The sequence below is a fragment of the Choloepus didactylus genome, chromosome 3 (genome assembly GCF_015220235.1).
Source record: "Choloepus didactylus isolate mChoDid1 chromosome 3, mChoDid1.pri, whole genome shotgun sequence".
Taxonomy (NCBI): Eukaryota; Metazoa; Chordata; class Mammalia; order Pilosa; family Megalonychidae; genus Choloepus; species Choloepus didactylus.
The window spans coordinates 101,243,774-101,260,069 of NC_051309.1; the positions used below are offsets into that span (position 1 = coordinate 101,243,774).

The following is a 16,296-nucleotide window of genomic DNA, read 5'->3' on the forward strand; positions in this document are numbered from 1 at the left end:
TCCAAGATCCTTGAAGAGAGAATGAACTAGTCCAAAGTCCCCTTATGTTAGGCTCACTGAAACAACCCTGGAGCAAACGTACCTAAATAGAAATTCAAAAAATGTTTCCAACTAAACATTTCTCTTAGAAAAGGAACAAACTAAAATTAGCCCAAACATTATAAACACCTATTATGTACAGGCCAGTATATAAGTGACACTCTAAATAGAATAAATTATCTGTGGGACGGTGTTTGGTTCCCTGTAATTGATGTGTGCTTTTAGTTCCGGGTCTATTTCAACTTGAGGGTACAGAAAGCATCCACTAACACAGTCAAGAATGCTATGAGTGACTACAAGGTAGGCCTGAAATATGTGTCACCACCAATCCTGCCTCTGAAAGTTGAAAAGGTAAGCTTCCACCAAGCAGCTGCCATCAAAAAAACTGCTTGGATTTCATTTTGGATCTGTTCTACCGGCATTAACTACTTCTCAACCCTGAGCTCACTATAATGGTTCACCTTTAAAAGGTCAAGGGTGAGTTCCCAATGCTAGGGGAAAAAAGTCATATATCAAATGATTTTGAGAGTCCATTATGATTAAGACAAGATGCTAGATACAGGTAGCATGTGTCTTTATGAATTTAGACTAGCTTTGACAAAGCCTACTTTTCAAATCATTTTAAGACTATAATTCCTTGCAATTTATTCATGCTACACATGAAGGACAATCATAAAACACAAATCATGAATTACACACTCACACATGCACAACAAATGTTCATTCCTATAAAAGAGAATAGCACATAATATGTGTGCACATGTTGCATTGAATATCTGTACAACATAAGAATTTCACGATAGTTTGCAGAGACACATTTCTAAATCGCAATTAATAAAACACATGGTGCAAGTCCTCAGCAAGAATTATTTCATAGATAAAGAAGTTTAAACCACTCCAATCTGAAGAAGTAAGTTGCTAGTGCCTGTTTCAATTCTTGTTCTCTACAAACCAATATCTGTACTCTTATAAGTATAGCATCTATACGGCAGAAGTGCATGCTGGCCATGTGACAGAACAGTGCTAGGTACTTCATATGTGTCTCACTCAGTTCTCACAATAACCCTGTAAGTTTGTTATTATATATATACATATTCAGTAGTAATTGATCTGATCTAAAACAACAAACCAACAAAAACCCCATGGCTCTAGAAAGTTAGGTAATTTGACCAAGGTCATACAATTAGTAAGATTAAAAAAAAAACAACTCAAACCCACAACTCTCTAATTCAGAAGCCCATCCCATTTCCACTTCACCAGGCTGCTCCCCAGGATCAAAAAGAGATTGGAAGCAAAGGATCCTTTATAGTCCCTCACTGCTGCAAGGGCTTTGCACACTATGGGGATCCAAAAAAATCAACTGGTCCTCAGTGTATATTTTTTATATGAAATCTAGAAACTTTGAATAAAAAATTCATGAAGGATGAATGTAGATGATGTGTATGCACTGCACCTTGGTAAATACAAACAGATTCAGAAAAATTTCCTGCCAGATGGGAGTCTACAATAGAAACTGCTTTACTACTGGCAAACTTGCTCGGCCTCCACCTGTGTTCTCTATCTTGGCTAATGTCTCAGTGACCGTTTTAGTTTTTCTCCCCTCTTTATTAGACTCTATGTCAAGTAAACTGTCAACCCCATTGAGTCAACTTGTGTAATACTCTAATTCTTGATCCCTTTTTCCAGCCCTACTGCTACTAGACAAGTTTAGGCACAACCATTGCAATAGGTTCCCCATCTACCTCTTTCCTATACATCTTCCTGGATAATCTTGCTAAATTACTTCTCAATTTAAGTCTCTCCATGATTTAATTTTTTCCATGGTCTTTCTGTGGCTCACTAACTAATACCCAGGCACTTTAGCCAAGACTGGCCCAGATCCTTCTGGCAGGAACTACTAAGGCAGCCTTCAGAGAAAAGCAGCATTTGGGCCAAAGAGGTTGAATTTTGACAATAGGAGATATGAATGCAGACTGTGTAAGCTATATGTAAAAAGGAAATGATAAAATGTAATTGGTAAGTAGGGGACAAGGACAAAGACTATTTGGCCTGAAACTAGAGTTCCCACGTAGATATGCTAAAGATAAGGAGGAAGAGCTGATTCACTGATGCTTTCAACAATTAGGTTTTGAGAGTCCATTATGATTAAGACAAGATGCTAGGTATTGCAGTGTATACAAATATGCTAGGGTCCCAAAGCTCTTAAAGAAGAGATATCACATGTATACATAAGTACAACATAAGGCAAAATATGATGTGTTCCATAAAAGTGATACACCATATTATAAGAATTAAGAGAAAGGAGAAATGCTGCTCTTCTAGGTATCCTTTAATTGAAGTACAGCAACAACTACAAGTTAAAATAATATATGATAAGCATTAAAAAACAGTCCAAAGTATTTTGAGAATTCCGAGAAAGGCAAGACTTTCTCTTTCAAGAGTGATAAAATGTCTTCATGGAAAAGACAGTTTTGGAAATGGGCCTTGACACTGAGTATCTTTTCCACAGGTATGGAATAGAGAGAGACTATTTTAGGCAAAGGGAAAGATATGATCCAAGTCACAGAGAAAGAAATCACAAAGCACACTTGAGAAAGAACAAATAATTTGGCTGGAACATATTATCCATGAAAAGCAGTGAGGATATAAGAAAACAGAACAGTAAAAATTAAATCCAGCCACTTACCTGATGTTTGAGTTTCATCCTTTTTATGATCCATCCCATTTTTGAACAGTTGTAAATTTTAGGAATGGGATGGTGTTTATAGTCTACTGGGAAAGACAGACCATTTAATAGGCAATGGCAATAAATTACAAGAAGTGCTCCAGTAATGGAAATGCAAGGGGCTTTGCAACACAGCACAAAGACAGGAAAAGCTGCTAGAGGATGGAATTCCAAGCTAGACCTGAGAGGTAAGTCAAAGTCAGCCAGGCAAAGGAAATAAGGGTAGTCCAGACCAGGTGACCAGCACTTGCAAAGGCCTAAGCCAGAGGACAAGATTTTTTCCAGAAACTGAAAGAAGACAAACCGAGCTGGAATACTGAGTGAAAGAAGAGTATCAAGAGAATAAAACTAACAGGTCGGGGAGAAGGCCTTGAAATCCTTCATAGGCCACATTAATGAATTTGTACTTTTAACATATGTTCCAGGAAGACATTGAAGTATTCAAAGTGGAGTAGTGACCTGATCAGATTCCTATTTTAAAATAATCACTCTAGCTGCCCTAAGGAGAAAGTTTTGGAACGGGACAAGACCCGATGAAAACAGATCAATTGGGAATCTCTTGTGTCAATTCAGTCAGAGGGCACAGCTGAGTCTCAGGCAGGAGCCACATGGAAGGAGGGAGACGGTTTTGTGGGAGAAGGGTGCAATACGATATTGGGTCTGGGCTTGAGAAGCAGATTTGGTGTAACTGAAGCCTTGGACGTAATGAAATTATCCAGGAATCCATGGGTCTATTCAGCAGGAAACAGGTCAAGGCATAAAACCCTGAAGAAGATCAGCAAAGACAGAAGAAAGTGCCAAAAATATTAACAAGCTGAAAGAGAAACAGGAAGAAAACAATGAAAATGGGTGATCACAGAAGGCAACAGAAGAGACTGTTTCAAATGAGTATGACCAACACTGTCAAGTGCTACTCAGGGGTTGAAAAACACCCATTAGAATTAGCAACATGAAAGTCCTCAGGACCTTGGACAGAACAGTGTTCAGGAGAATGGTGAAGACTGAAGTCAAACTGCAGTTGGCAAAAGAATAAGTTGAAGGGCATGTACACTGTATGGTGACAAAGAAAGGAAATCAAAGGAGTGGTATGTAGAGGAGAAAATGGGATCCAAGGAGGATATTTTCTGTTTGTTTTTATTTTTGTTTTTCCAAATTAGGAGATACTTGAACACACTTAAATATAAATAGGAAGAAACCAGTGATGAGGTAAATGTAGAGAATATGGTAGCAAGTAGGAGTGTTAAATAAAGTGTGGTCCCTAAAAAGGTAGAGAGAATGGGATCCAGGGAACAGGTAAACAATTAATCTTTAATTAGTCAAAGTATTGTCTTCAATTAGTCTATTGAAGGATACTATTTTGTTGTAACCACATATTTTGTTGTAACCACATGAAAGAGGGAAAGGATGAATATAAATACAAGTAAATGTCTAGTTTCAATAACAGGATGTTTAGTGAGAGCTCTGTTGAATTCTATTTTATATATGAGATAGGAGACAAATTGCTTGTAAGGTGGAGGGTCAGAGATTTTAGAAGAACAGAGAATGGGAGAGCCGACTAGTGCAAATTAGCGACACTGGTGTACAGCATTATGAGCTTAGCCAAGGGATGGAAGCCATCAGTTTACCACAGCACTAATCTGTTCAGCTGTAGTTTTTCCTCAACTGTCTTCAATATGGGAAAACAGGAGTTGGATTTAACCAAAGTTAAAGATGTGAGTACAAATAAGCAACAAAGTGACCATTTAAAGAAGCACAAAAAGAAAGTTAATCTCAGTGGTGTCTCAGTGTTCTAAGAATTGCAAAGACAGGCTAAATTAGGGTAAATAATGCTATCTCCCATAAAAAAATAAGCCCCCCAGATCTCAGTGTGTTAATACAATTGGCAATTTTTCACTCACAAAAAATTCAAAAGGACAAGCATATTCAGGACCCAGATTCCTTCTTTCTGGTGGCTGTGTTGTGCCTAGAGTCCTTTGATGGATCAGCTGACAGATGAGGTGGGGAGAGAACACAGAGAATTGTAGGAGTCATCATGAGCCAGAGCTGGCAGTAGTGCAACTTTGTCATTTCTACCCTATGCCATTGGCTGGGACCTAGTCCTATAGCCACATCAGAACAGTTCTGATAAGCTTTTGACCTGACTGCCACTGAGGCACAGAGTCAAGTTAGGAGGCTATTATAATCATCTAAAGGTAAAGAAATAAGGAGGTCATTGAGATAAAGTTCACCGGAAATGAAAAGGAAAGCACACTGGGAGAAAATCAACAGAATTTGGTGATTGCTTTCATCAAGGATGTTAAAGTTCTGTGGAAAGCAGTGTTAAAAACAATTCCGAGACCAAAATCCAGGATCAGTGAGGCCTACCCTAACCATTCCATTCAAGTTGCAACCCCTTCCCCAGCACACCCCATGGCCCCATATCTTGCTCAATTCCTTTTCATAGCATGTCATCTAACACACTATAACTAACTATACAATTTACCTACTTACTGGTTTTTCCTTCCACAATAATGTAAGCAAATTGAGAGCAGAAGTTTTCCACTCTTTTGTGTGCTTCTCTTTCCCAGTGCCTAAAACAATGTCTGCCATGTGGGGTTCACTGAATTATTACTTGCTGAGTGACGGAATGCCATGATTATTAACAAGGACCATTATTGTGAAGTTCAGTGGCTGTGGAGTATGCAGATATGCATTTCCTAATGCCCAGTTCACTGTAGAGAGGGAAGAAAGACTCAAATATTATGACAGGGATTCAAGGTTGGAGATCTGGAGGAAGAATTGACTCTTGTACATGCAGTGGAAGATGATACTTAGTTTTAGAAATGCCATATTAAAGATGAAGGTAAAATATCCAGGTGGACATATTCAGAAGGAAACTGACAATGTATAACCGGGGTTTAGGCAAAACATTGAGAATTGGAAATTAAGGTTCTCAGGATTCGAAAATGGAAAATTACTCCTCAGGCAATGAAATTTTTGAATAGCCAAATTACATGATCTAAGGGATATTTAAATACATTTAATCTGGTGGCCTCCTACTGGGTAGAATTACAATATCAGAACCCATTTCTGTCAAAAATTATTTCCATAAAGGAATCCTTTACTGCATCATTTAATCAATCTCAGTGTACTTATACAAAGTGTATCTCTACAAAATAGAAGCCAAAAACATGTTTTTTCATGGTTCTCTTTGTGAAATATGATCCATATCTAAGCCCTCTTGTGGCAGTTTTGGAGAGGAGTGGGTCTGTCCCTCAAGGAATACTGAGTTGAACTATTCCTTGAGAACACTGCAGAAAAGCAATTTATCTTATAATTATTCTGCATCTATATCCTTGGAAAACAGAGAAATAACCTTTTTTCTCCTCACAATATTCTTTTTCATATCTACCCCATCCCCAAAGCAATAGATAAAATACTTGGGGAATAGAAATATGGGCAAAAATCATTGTCACAAACACTTAACAAATGTTAGATTGATGATCTAAACCTTTTTAAATTGAAATTTTCAGTAAATAACCATACAAATGATTTTAATTGCTATGCTAAATGTTGATTTTTTCAGTTTCATTTAAATTAGCTATTATGAAATTTAATAAAAAATAAGCAGAAATATTATTAATGCCATATATATATGTAAATACACTTAGAAATACTTACAAAGATAATCACCCAGTTGTACACGAAGAATTTTTTAAAATAAACAAACAGCCAATGTTCCAGCTAAGACTTCAATTCATATAATAGTTAGCCTTAATGTTGAGCTAATACTTCATACTACCTCATATACCAAGAGGTAACTTAGCAACCCCAACATCTCTGTGTTCTTGGTCAAATTGATTTTCCAGTCCAGGCATACAGCACAAAAATAAGTACACTCTTATGATATTTTGGGAGTTATACTTTAAAATTTTATCTTCATAGACATTGACTAAATTTATAGCAAATACCCTACACAGCCTCATTTTTTCTATCCCCATTAGAATAAAATGGGACATATTCTACTGTATTTGAAAAAAACACCAGCTCAAGAAAGATCAGTTTAAAGTATTACATTAATTTTATTTTCATTTGAGAAGCTCTAAACTTCTTGAGGGTAATAAGGATTATGAAAGATACATTTTAAACTTACAAATCTTAAATTCAGAGTGGTTTGTGAGGCTCATTGTTATATATCCACAGACTCCCTGAAACTGATAAAGTATGAATCTAAGAAGTATCTGGACCTCTGGGGAATTCCAGAAAAGTCCAGATGTTCTGATAAATATAAGAAAGACTGACGTTTCTCTGTATATTCCCAATTTATAAAGAGCTGTTTCCCAAAATTACTTTTTAGAACACACTACAATAAAATGAGCATTAGTAGCTCAATATGATTATCTGAAGTAATTATTCAGAATCTGAAATAGAAAATAAGGCACAATAAAAATAGTCTTCAAGTTATGAAACGTTCATTTCCCAAAGTTCATTTGCAAGTCACTTATTTTCACCCTCAAAATCTTGTTTAACCATTTACATTGTTGAAATATGTTTAATAAAAAATATTTCAAAGCAATATTTTTATTAAATAGGTTCATACATAAAGAGGAAAAACGTGATAATATGAAAGAGCATAGAACTGTAAATATTTTTAGAATATCAGTATCCTGAGAAAATGGATTTAGTATAGTAATCAAAGACGTGGGCACTAAAGGCCAGGGTTCAAATCTTCCATTTGTCAGCTGTGTTACTTCAGGCAAGTTACTGAATGACTCTGTGTTTCATTTTCTTCATTCATAAAATGGAAATAGTAATAGAATATCCTCATAGTATTGTTGAAGGGATTTAATGTCTTAATATACATTAATATACATAAAGCACTTTAAATGGTGCATTCAGAGTAGGCTCAAAACATGTAATTTCATAAACAGTTCTGTTTAATATAATGCAAAAATTAATAAAAGACATGCTGCATGAGTGCAAAATATGGTAAAAGATAATGTTCAATCTTTCAAGTCAATTCTAAAATATTTTTATTGACAGAGATGTGCAAATGAAAATACATGGCATGCTGTTGTGACTTGGCAATTTTTGACCATAATATAGTGTAAAAAATATTTGAAGGCATTTGGATTGTAGAAGCATAAATTTTAAACCAAGCAAGCCTACTTTTAAATATGCAATAAAAAATTATTTCTCCTTGCCTTCAGGCTCAAAATTGTCCTCCTGGTTATGTATTAGAATCTGTTTTATCTTAAATATTTCTAGAGCTTTAAGAACTTTAACAATATTTAAAAAGGATTACAAGTTGAAAATCAGTGATATAAACCTTTTAGTAGAAGTTCTACCAAAGTAGCACTAAAACTACAGGCTTTTAATGCAGTAACAAAACAAACAAAAAAACAACTTTAAAGAAGTGCTCTTTGTTTTTAGGTTTAATCCACTAAAAATGTGTCTCTCAAGTTAAAAGAAAAATAGAATAAGGAGATAGTCATTTTTTAGGACCATTGACGTTTATTTCAGCTGAAGTAGTGACAAGAACACGGTTATACTAAGAAAGTTCCTTCTTTTCCTTCCTTAAACGCCCTTCAGAGAACAGGAAACGCCAACTTTTGTCCTCGTCTGATATTGTGATTCCCTGCTGTGTTTTGTAAGGCCAGGTGGTGGCGCTGTGGTACCATTTGTCAAGATTTTAGCTTTAAATTCTCAGACTTTTATAAGCAATAGCATTTTTTTTTTTTGAAAAGGCTGATGCCCTCATATGAAAAAGAAAATTACTTCGAACTTTTTTGTTCTCTTTAGTGATGGGTAAGCCCACCGTTTAAGGCCTTTAGGTATATATTCTCTTTACGAGGATGCATCTAAACCCTGAAAATATAGGCAATTTATAGTGTTCTTTCTCAAGGATTGAGAGTAGGTGGTGGTATTTTGTCACTGTTGTTTTCTTAATTAAAAAGAGTAAAAAGTGAAATGAAGTGGTATATTTTGTCCATTAGATATAGCATATTGTTTTCAAATATCCATAATTTCTTAATAATGTTTAACAACACTTCCACATTCCTTCACTATATCTTCATTTAAAAAAAAACTTTTCTTAACAAAAGTAAACCCAAATTGAATCTGACTCTCTCTTTCCCTCTCTCTTTCTTCCTCTCTCTCTCTCTCTCTCTCTCTCTCTCTCTCTCTCTCTCTCTCTCTCTCACCTTCTCAAATCTTTGGGTGAGAATGCTTTTTCTTACTGAAAGTGTTGCTATTGGATTAGTTAGGTGGTGCACACTCCCTGCCTCTAATTTTCCTGAACACTTTACCTCTCTGTTGAGCTCACTAAACCACCTTCTTCTGAGTTTAGTTTGACTTACATCCCATGGATGAAAACTGGAAACAGTTGGCTAATGCAAAATTATAAATTGGGCCATTTTCTTCCCCACCACCTTTGAATCAATATTCTTTTTCTTTTACCTTTGGCAAGGACAAAAATCATGCTGGATGGGTGATCCTACCATGCTCCTTCCACTCTATCCCTAATTCTGAATAAAGTGAATGTTGAGAAAATAGAATCAGTGCAACGATTGGAACTCCAGGTCACAGTAGATACATTACAGAGGAAAAATGAAACCCAAGGAGGCATCAGAAAGAGACAATGGGGACCATTTAGAGTCCATGCCACAGGGACTCTCGTGGCCAAGGTGCAGCCTCAGTGTCACCCGAGCTATCTTGGTGAACGAGGGAAGGTTTGGAGAGGATTCAAGGATTCGTGATAGTTTATGAGTGGCCCAGCTGGAGGTACCACCTTCTTCTGTCCATGAACACCTCTCCCTCTTCTAGTAGGTCCTTCAAAGCATTTGACTTTGGGACTTGAAGAGATTTCCTACCCCTTCTAGATAAACGGTGAAGCAGTGTATACGCAATTAGGCTGCAGCCCCACTGCAGTCCTGTTTTAACCTATTGAGAGTTTAATTTAGCTTCAGTCCTACTGCATTTCTACAGTTTTAACCTATTTTTTCAATGGAAAAAATGTTCTTTTCCAAACAAAACCTTATGAAGATTCCCAATATGCCAAACAAACAAAAACAGTATTTTAAACATGCTTACTTTATAATTTAAAAATTATGAAATTTGCTGATTAAAAGACAAGAAATGAGGAAAATGGACAACAGTTCTAAACCAAAGACAAAGCATTGAATTTTTTTGGTGTTTTCATGGGCCTGCACACATAAACAGTATAAAAAAATGTCTATATCACAGAATTTGAGGAGAGCCATTGCTAGCCTGGTTTGATGCTGCCCTGTGTCCTCATAGGGAAAAAGAAATATGCTTGAAGAAATTGAATTCTAGTAATGAATTTAGAGGCATTACATGTAATACACTTTACAAACCATTGTTCTATGACAATGCCCTGATTTTTTTTTTTTTTTTTTTTTTTTTTTTTTGCCTTATTCTATTTTGTTAGGCAACTTCCAATTCCTCCTATGTGTGCAGTTGATCTTAAAGGAGAGTTAATATTTTCCATCTTGGTTGAATGGGAATTCTGACCATCATTGATGGTTGTCTGTAATTTAACATGCCTCATCTATTTCTATTAACCTACTTCTAATTGTCTTCTAAAATTGTGATATTGAGATGCACTTCAAAGCAAATGATTTGAGAGAACTTTCCAAATTCCCTGATGCTACTTAGCATTTTTGTGAACAAGGACATAAGTCAAGAATTTTCTAATGTACAAAGAGTTTAAGCTTCCAAAGTGCCTGTAGTGTAGGAAAACAGAAAGCAAATATGATGAGCACTCTCTCATCTTGGCATGCTTTTGTCAACCAGTTTTCACATCTTGGGGCTGCTCTCCTCCTTTAAAATAAAAAAGTAAAAGTGGGGTGAGAAGGGGGGAAATGTCAAGAATCCTGCCTTTTGCCAGGGACCAGTTCTGGTTATAAGCTTAAACTAATGTGAATCTTTAAAAGATAAAGGCTTTCTTATTTTTCCCACCTACAACAACAAAAAAGAATACTATGATATACCTGATTGCAAATCAGCGTTAGGGAGTCTGTGAATAAAAAGACAATATAAATTGTTTCCATTGTAAGTGCTTCTCCCAACTATAAGATCAAGTGCTAACAGAAATAATATCAGGGTGTTCCTAAGCCCGAACATAAATGATAGGTTCCTTTTAGATGGCAGTGATACGTCTGTGGAGTTTTATTTCCAGGGAGACAGGGCAGGATTTGCTGCTATGCAGACTGAATAATGTTGGAAGCCAACATCATGTCACATTTTGTGTGCGCTTTCCAAAGATTAATCCAAGCGTTACAAATGGGACACAGACTGCCATTGTCCCAGGGACACTTTAATAACCCACACCTACAATATTCAACCTGTTGTTTGCATAGGGACAACTTTGGGACACAAAAACCCACCAGAACGACTTAGGGAAGGGAGCCACAGAGAGGCAGAGACCCGGCGCCACGGCACCTCTACATTTCATCCTTCATGGCAAATGAGTCTGCTTGGAGTTTATTTATGCTGAGGCTGGGGGTCGTGCAGCCTGCTTTCTTCAAAGCTACTCAGCTAGCATGTCTTAAATCCGCTGCACACTGACTCAGTTTCTTACATATGCTGTATTTTCAGCAGGGTCTGCCAAATTGCAGATAATTTTTGTTTTGTTTTTGCATCATGCGGCTCAAACTAAATAATATACCACATGCCCCTGAGGATTTAAATTGTGCCTGGCCAGTTCCTTCTTTTGTTTTTCTCCACATCTCCCTTCCCTTTCCTTATAATTCCTAGCATCTATTGTTTTACTAGGATAGTCTTCAGGAATAGAAGACTCGGGAGAAAGTTTCAGGATGACAAGATGGTGAGAGGATATGAGAAAAACTAATAATTTTCACATTTCCCTATTTATCACCTTTAAATACTTCTATGAAATACTTCTTATTTATTATTACAACCTTTTTTATTTTAGAAAATTAACTCAAATGGAGATCACAATTGATAACTAAAATCCATATTGAATTTCAAATCAGTGTCATTTTTTAACTTAAGAAGATATTTTTAGTGTGTAGAAATATTTAGGGATTAATATAAATTAATATGGGTATATTAGGGATAGAAATATTTGAAGGGTGTAATAAGCATAATCATAACTAGTTATGAAAAATTTAATCCTAGATATTTTGAACAGTATAATAAAAACAAAAATATTTTTCTTTTCACAGTATATTATTACCATACCCTATTGTAGCATGACTAGAACAGGGACAAAAATTCAAAGCTTAAAGGCTGTTTAAAGAAAAACATTTTGGAGAAATCACAATAATGCTGAAAGATTTACAGAATTATGAAGGGAAAAATTATGTATAATATATACTGCATCTAATCTTATCAAAATGTACCATATACAATTAAGTTAATTTCCACTTTAAAGAAAGATTTCCATTACATACAAGATACAGAGAGAGAAGTAAAGTGAGGGTTAACAGTATACGGTATGCTACAGGATATGCTCCTACAGCTTAAATTTAATACTGTTTTCATTTTCAGAGTCATATCACAATTTCCTTATTTCTTCACAGTTGTCTTCCTTTGATATCCTGCCTTTCTATGACAGTTGAAAACAGACTTTTTATATGAAAGTTTTCCAAATAACCATTTTTGTCACCCAAATGAATGTATGATATTTTATCTAAATAAGTATTGATAAATCCATAATAATGTATCATTTAAAATTTAGTATTTGGCATGTTTTTTTAATTAAAATTATTGTATTATTTAATATAAATATTTTTATTTTTACTACCTCTCATAACCATGTGAATGAGTATAAGTTTCTTCTTATGTAAATATTAACTCTCAGATACAAAAATAATTTGATTTAAACAAGAACATGTGTATGAGGTGGTCAGTTAAAAGTCTTATGTGCAAGTATATTAACAGCATGTAGTTCTTGTGAAAACAGCATGTAGATTATTTTGACTTTAGAAGCTTAGTACGATACAATAATGTGATACAGCTGGTAGGAGGAAGAGTTGGGGGAGAGTGTGGAGGGACCCAAGTTTGTTCTCTGCACAGGGTCTTACAAAACTGAAATCAAGGTGTTAATTGGACTGCATTCCTATTTTGGACTCCAGGGTTCTCTTCACCCACATGATTGCGGTTGTAGGACTGAGGTTCATTCTTTTGCCAGCTTGACCACTCACAGCTCTTAGAGGCTTGCCACATTTCCTTTCCACTTAGTCATCTCCATAAGGCCCCTAAGTTTTGAATCTCTCTGGCTTGCCGAAGGACCCAGGCCCTTTTAAGGACTCACCTCATTAGGTCAGTCCCATCCAGATCATTTGTCTTTTGTTTAACTCAAAGTCAACTGAACAGTAACTAATCACGGGAGTGATCACCAATCCCATTCACACATCCAACCTACACTCAATGGGAAAGGAATATATGAATGTGTGCACCAGAGGAGAGGAATCTTAAGGACCATCTTAGAATTCTGCCTACACACAAGTTAATTATAGATCCTAAAACTACTGAAAAGGAAATAAATTAGGGCATAGGGAAAGGAGGAACGTGTGCAGATAGAATGGTCAGAAAAGTCCTTTCTGGGATGATATTTGATCTTTATAGGGCACAGAATGTACAAGACACTGGAAAGCACTTCAAAAAGCTGTTGATTTGCTACTCAAATTCAATGCATTATAATACTGATATAATTCCATTCGTATGTCAAAGTAGGAGCTAAATTTTTTGAGGTTTTATAATAAGAAAATTCCTGTTTCAAACCCATATGTTTAAATAAAACTTCTTTTTCTAGGAGCTCTAATTATAGTTCCTGCAGGAGAAAGAACTTGTGATATGCTTGAGCACATAACAGTGACTGCCTTTTCCGGGGGCTCTGCAGAGAAAGGTTTCTCAATAACTATGGGCAGGGAAATACCTAGGGGGTTTGCCCTTAGATAGATGAAGAGAACACCCTAGAAACCACTAATAATAATAATTTTGTTATGGTATCTTATGTTGAAACCACTCAGTCATTTATTCAAAAAGCATTTGTGGTAGAAACATTTTGAAATATCAATTTATATCCTGCTTTCTGCATTTTCTCTTCTTCCCTATTCCAAGTGCAGAGCCATGCATGCCCTTCACATTTCTTTGCCTGGGGGATTTTGCAGAGCAAAAAGCAGAGCTGTCAGGTGTTTCTCCTATCTTTGGCAAAAATTTAGTTAAAGAGAAATGATACTGGGCAACCTAAAGAGTCAGGGCTGCCAGAGAGCTACTGTCAGAGAATGAAGAAGGAAAAGGGAAGGAAAAAAGGTTTCCCTCAGAATTAATTTTTAAAAAAAAAATAGGCTGGTGGGTTGGGGAGAAGGAGCTGTCAGTGAAAGGGGACTCTGGAGAGGTCACAGGACATGGGGAAAGGCTCTATTGTGCGGTAGCCACTGGGACCCCAGTTTCTCCAAAGACCCCTACTCCAAAACATGATTAGAAGCAACAAAGCCATTGGACTTGAAAGGGACCTTCCCCTCAGCCTGGCACAGTGAGCATCTCAATAGAAAACCACTGCAGACCCATAACCAGAGCAGGCTCCAGGATAGTGTGACAGTTTTGAAGACCCCAGGACAAAGTTTGGTTGGAGGAGGTGAAGGAGAACGTCAATGATGACTGCAGTTGAATTCTCCTGGGTCAGGTTTAAATCCACGTGTGAGTCTGCAGACCAGGCATTGTGCACATAATACTGAGTATTTATATACCAGGTGCATCAGGAGACTGCTAACAAATTCTGCCCTCATCAACTCACACCCAAGAATTACTCATACAAAGTTATTGCTAATGTAGAGAAAGCTTTGCTAATTTAAATGGTTTGAAGCATTTCTATACCTTAGACAGTTCAGTTTTGCTTCCACTTTCTCAGATGCTGCTTGTTATCCTTGGAATGCAGTGTGGTGTAGCAGGAAAAGAGCTGGACTAGAAAACTGGAGTTCTGAGTGTATTTATGTGGTGACCATTTATTAAGCACTTTTTAATTATCCAGGCACCATACTGGGCTTCCAAAGATAACTAAGACCATGTTCTGCCTTTAACATCCTGAGAGTGATGAAAGGCAAGAGAGAGAACAGCAGGTTATAGGCAATATTGCACAGTGGTTATGCACAGAGGCTTTGAAATCAGAAAACAGTTTAAATCTCAGTTTTTCTGCTACTTAGTTGGGCAAACCTTTGAAAGATTCTCAACCTCAGTTATCTCATCTGTTGAAAGTTTCTACAGTTTATAGCTTCTGTTAATGGTTTCTGCCTTATAGTGTTGCTGTGGCAATGAAAGAGTCTTTATGAAAGTTGATTATTATAAATAAGTTATTGTAACACCATGTGTTAAGTATCCTGGTACTTGTATTGTCTTATGTGACTTGACATCAATTCCTCCAGTCAACATAACTTTATTGTGGACCTACTATGTTTCTGGACTTCAATGGTGAAAGTTAGTAACCTCTCCAAGGCTGCCTCCTTAGTAAAATGAGTTTGGAATAGATGATCCTTAGCATCCCTGCAAAATGAGTCACGAGCTCCAGGCAGAACTGTACCGAACACCAGTCCATTGTGCTTCTACAAATACATTACATCCATGTATACATATTGCGGGGAGAATAGAAACAAAAGACAAGAAAAATTAAAGTCACCCAAACAATTATTTCTTTTTAAAATAAATAAAAATAAAATGTTGGAAACTGATAACTAAAATTTTGAATAAGTGCATCATCTCACAATTCCTTTCAGTGAAATAGAGACCATGTGGCTATCTGGAAAATTTCATCAATAGAGGCAACCAATCAGCTTTAAGTTGAAGTGGTATCTCAAGTCTATTCTTTGACTCATTAATTAAAAGTTTAATTTAAAATCCAATTGAATTCAGTCAACTAGTTTCTAACCCAATGGCTATGCTTTGTTTCTGCTTAAAAAGAAAAATATTTGACTAAATTCATTTGTTTTCCTAAGTGGTTGCTGTAATCACGACTAATAATTTTCAGTGAGACACTAATAGAAACTTATTTTACTCAAATAAATGGAAACATTGCTAAGTCTAGAGCTTGTCAATCCATTTCAAAAGGCCAAATTTCTCTTAACTTTTACATCTTTTTAAACAATAAAAACACTTCTGTCTCCTGGGTTTAGGTTAATATGTAAAGTATGTTTTAGAGTCTGACACCTGACATGCCAAATTTCTATGTGATTTCACAGGTCAAAGATGACACCTCTGCAGAAAAGAAGAAAGAGGCAGAAAGCAACTGTAACCATAGCAAGACAAGTTTTCTAGTGCAATTAAAATATATAATATTACAATCAGTGTGATGCAATGTGATAGCAGGAATCCTGTGTAAACTGGGAAACCCTATACATGTCTCCTTCAAAATTTTTGGTTTTCACTGACATTTATAAACAAGAATGGGAGGATTATATGACCCTTTACATGCAGCCACTTGCCATAAAGCTGGAAAGTCTGATATGCACTTGTGTATCTTATCAAATTTAGGTTTAAACAATTTGGAAACAACCAATTTCTAGAAATGTTAT

General features: G+C 36.1%; 1 protein-coding gene across 2 annotated transcripts in view; it reads left to right on the top strand.

Moving 5' to 3' along the window:
- Positions 1–16,296, top strand: part of GRID2 (glutamate ionotropic receptor delta type subunit 2) — a 1,659,435-nt gene that overhangs the window by 1,629,730 nt on the left and 13,409 nt on the right. The gene's annotated exons all lie outside the window — the stretch shown is intronic.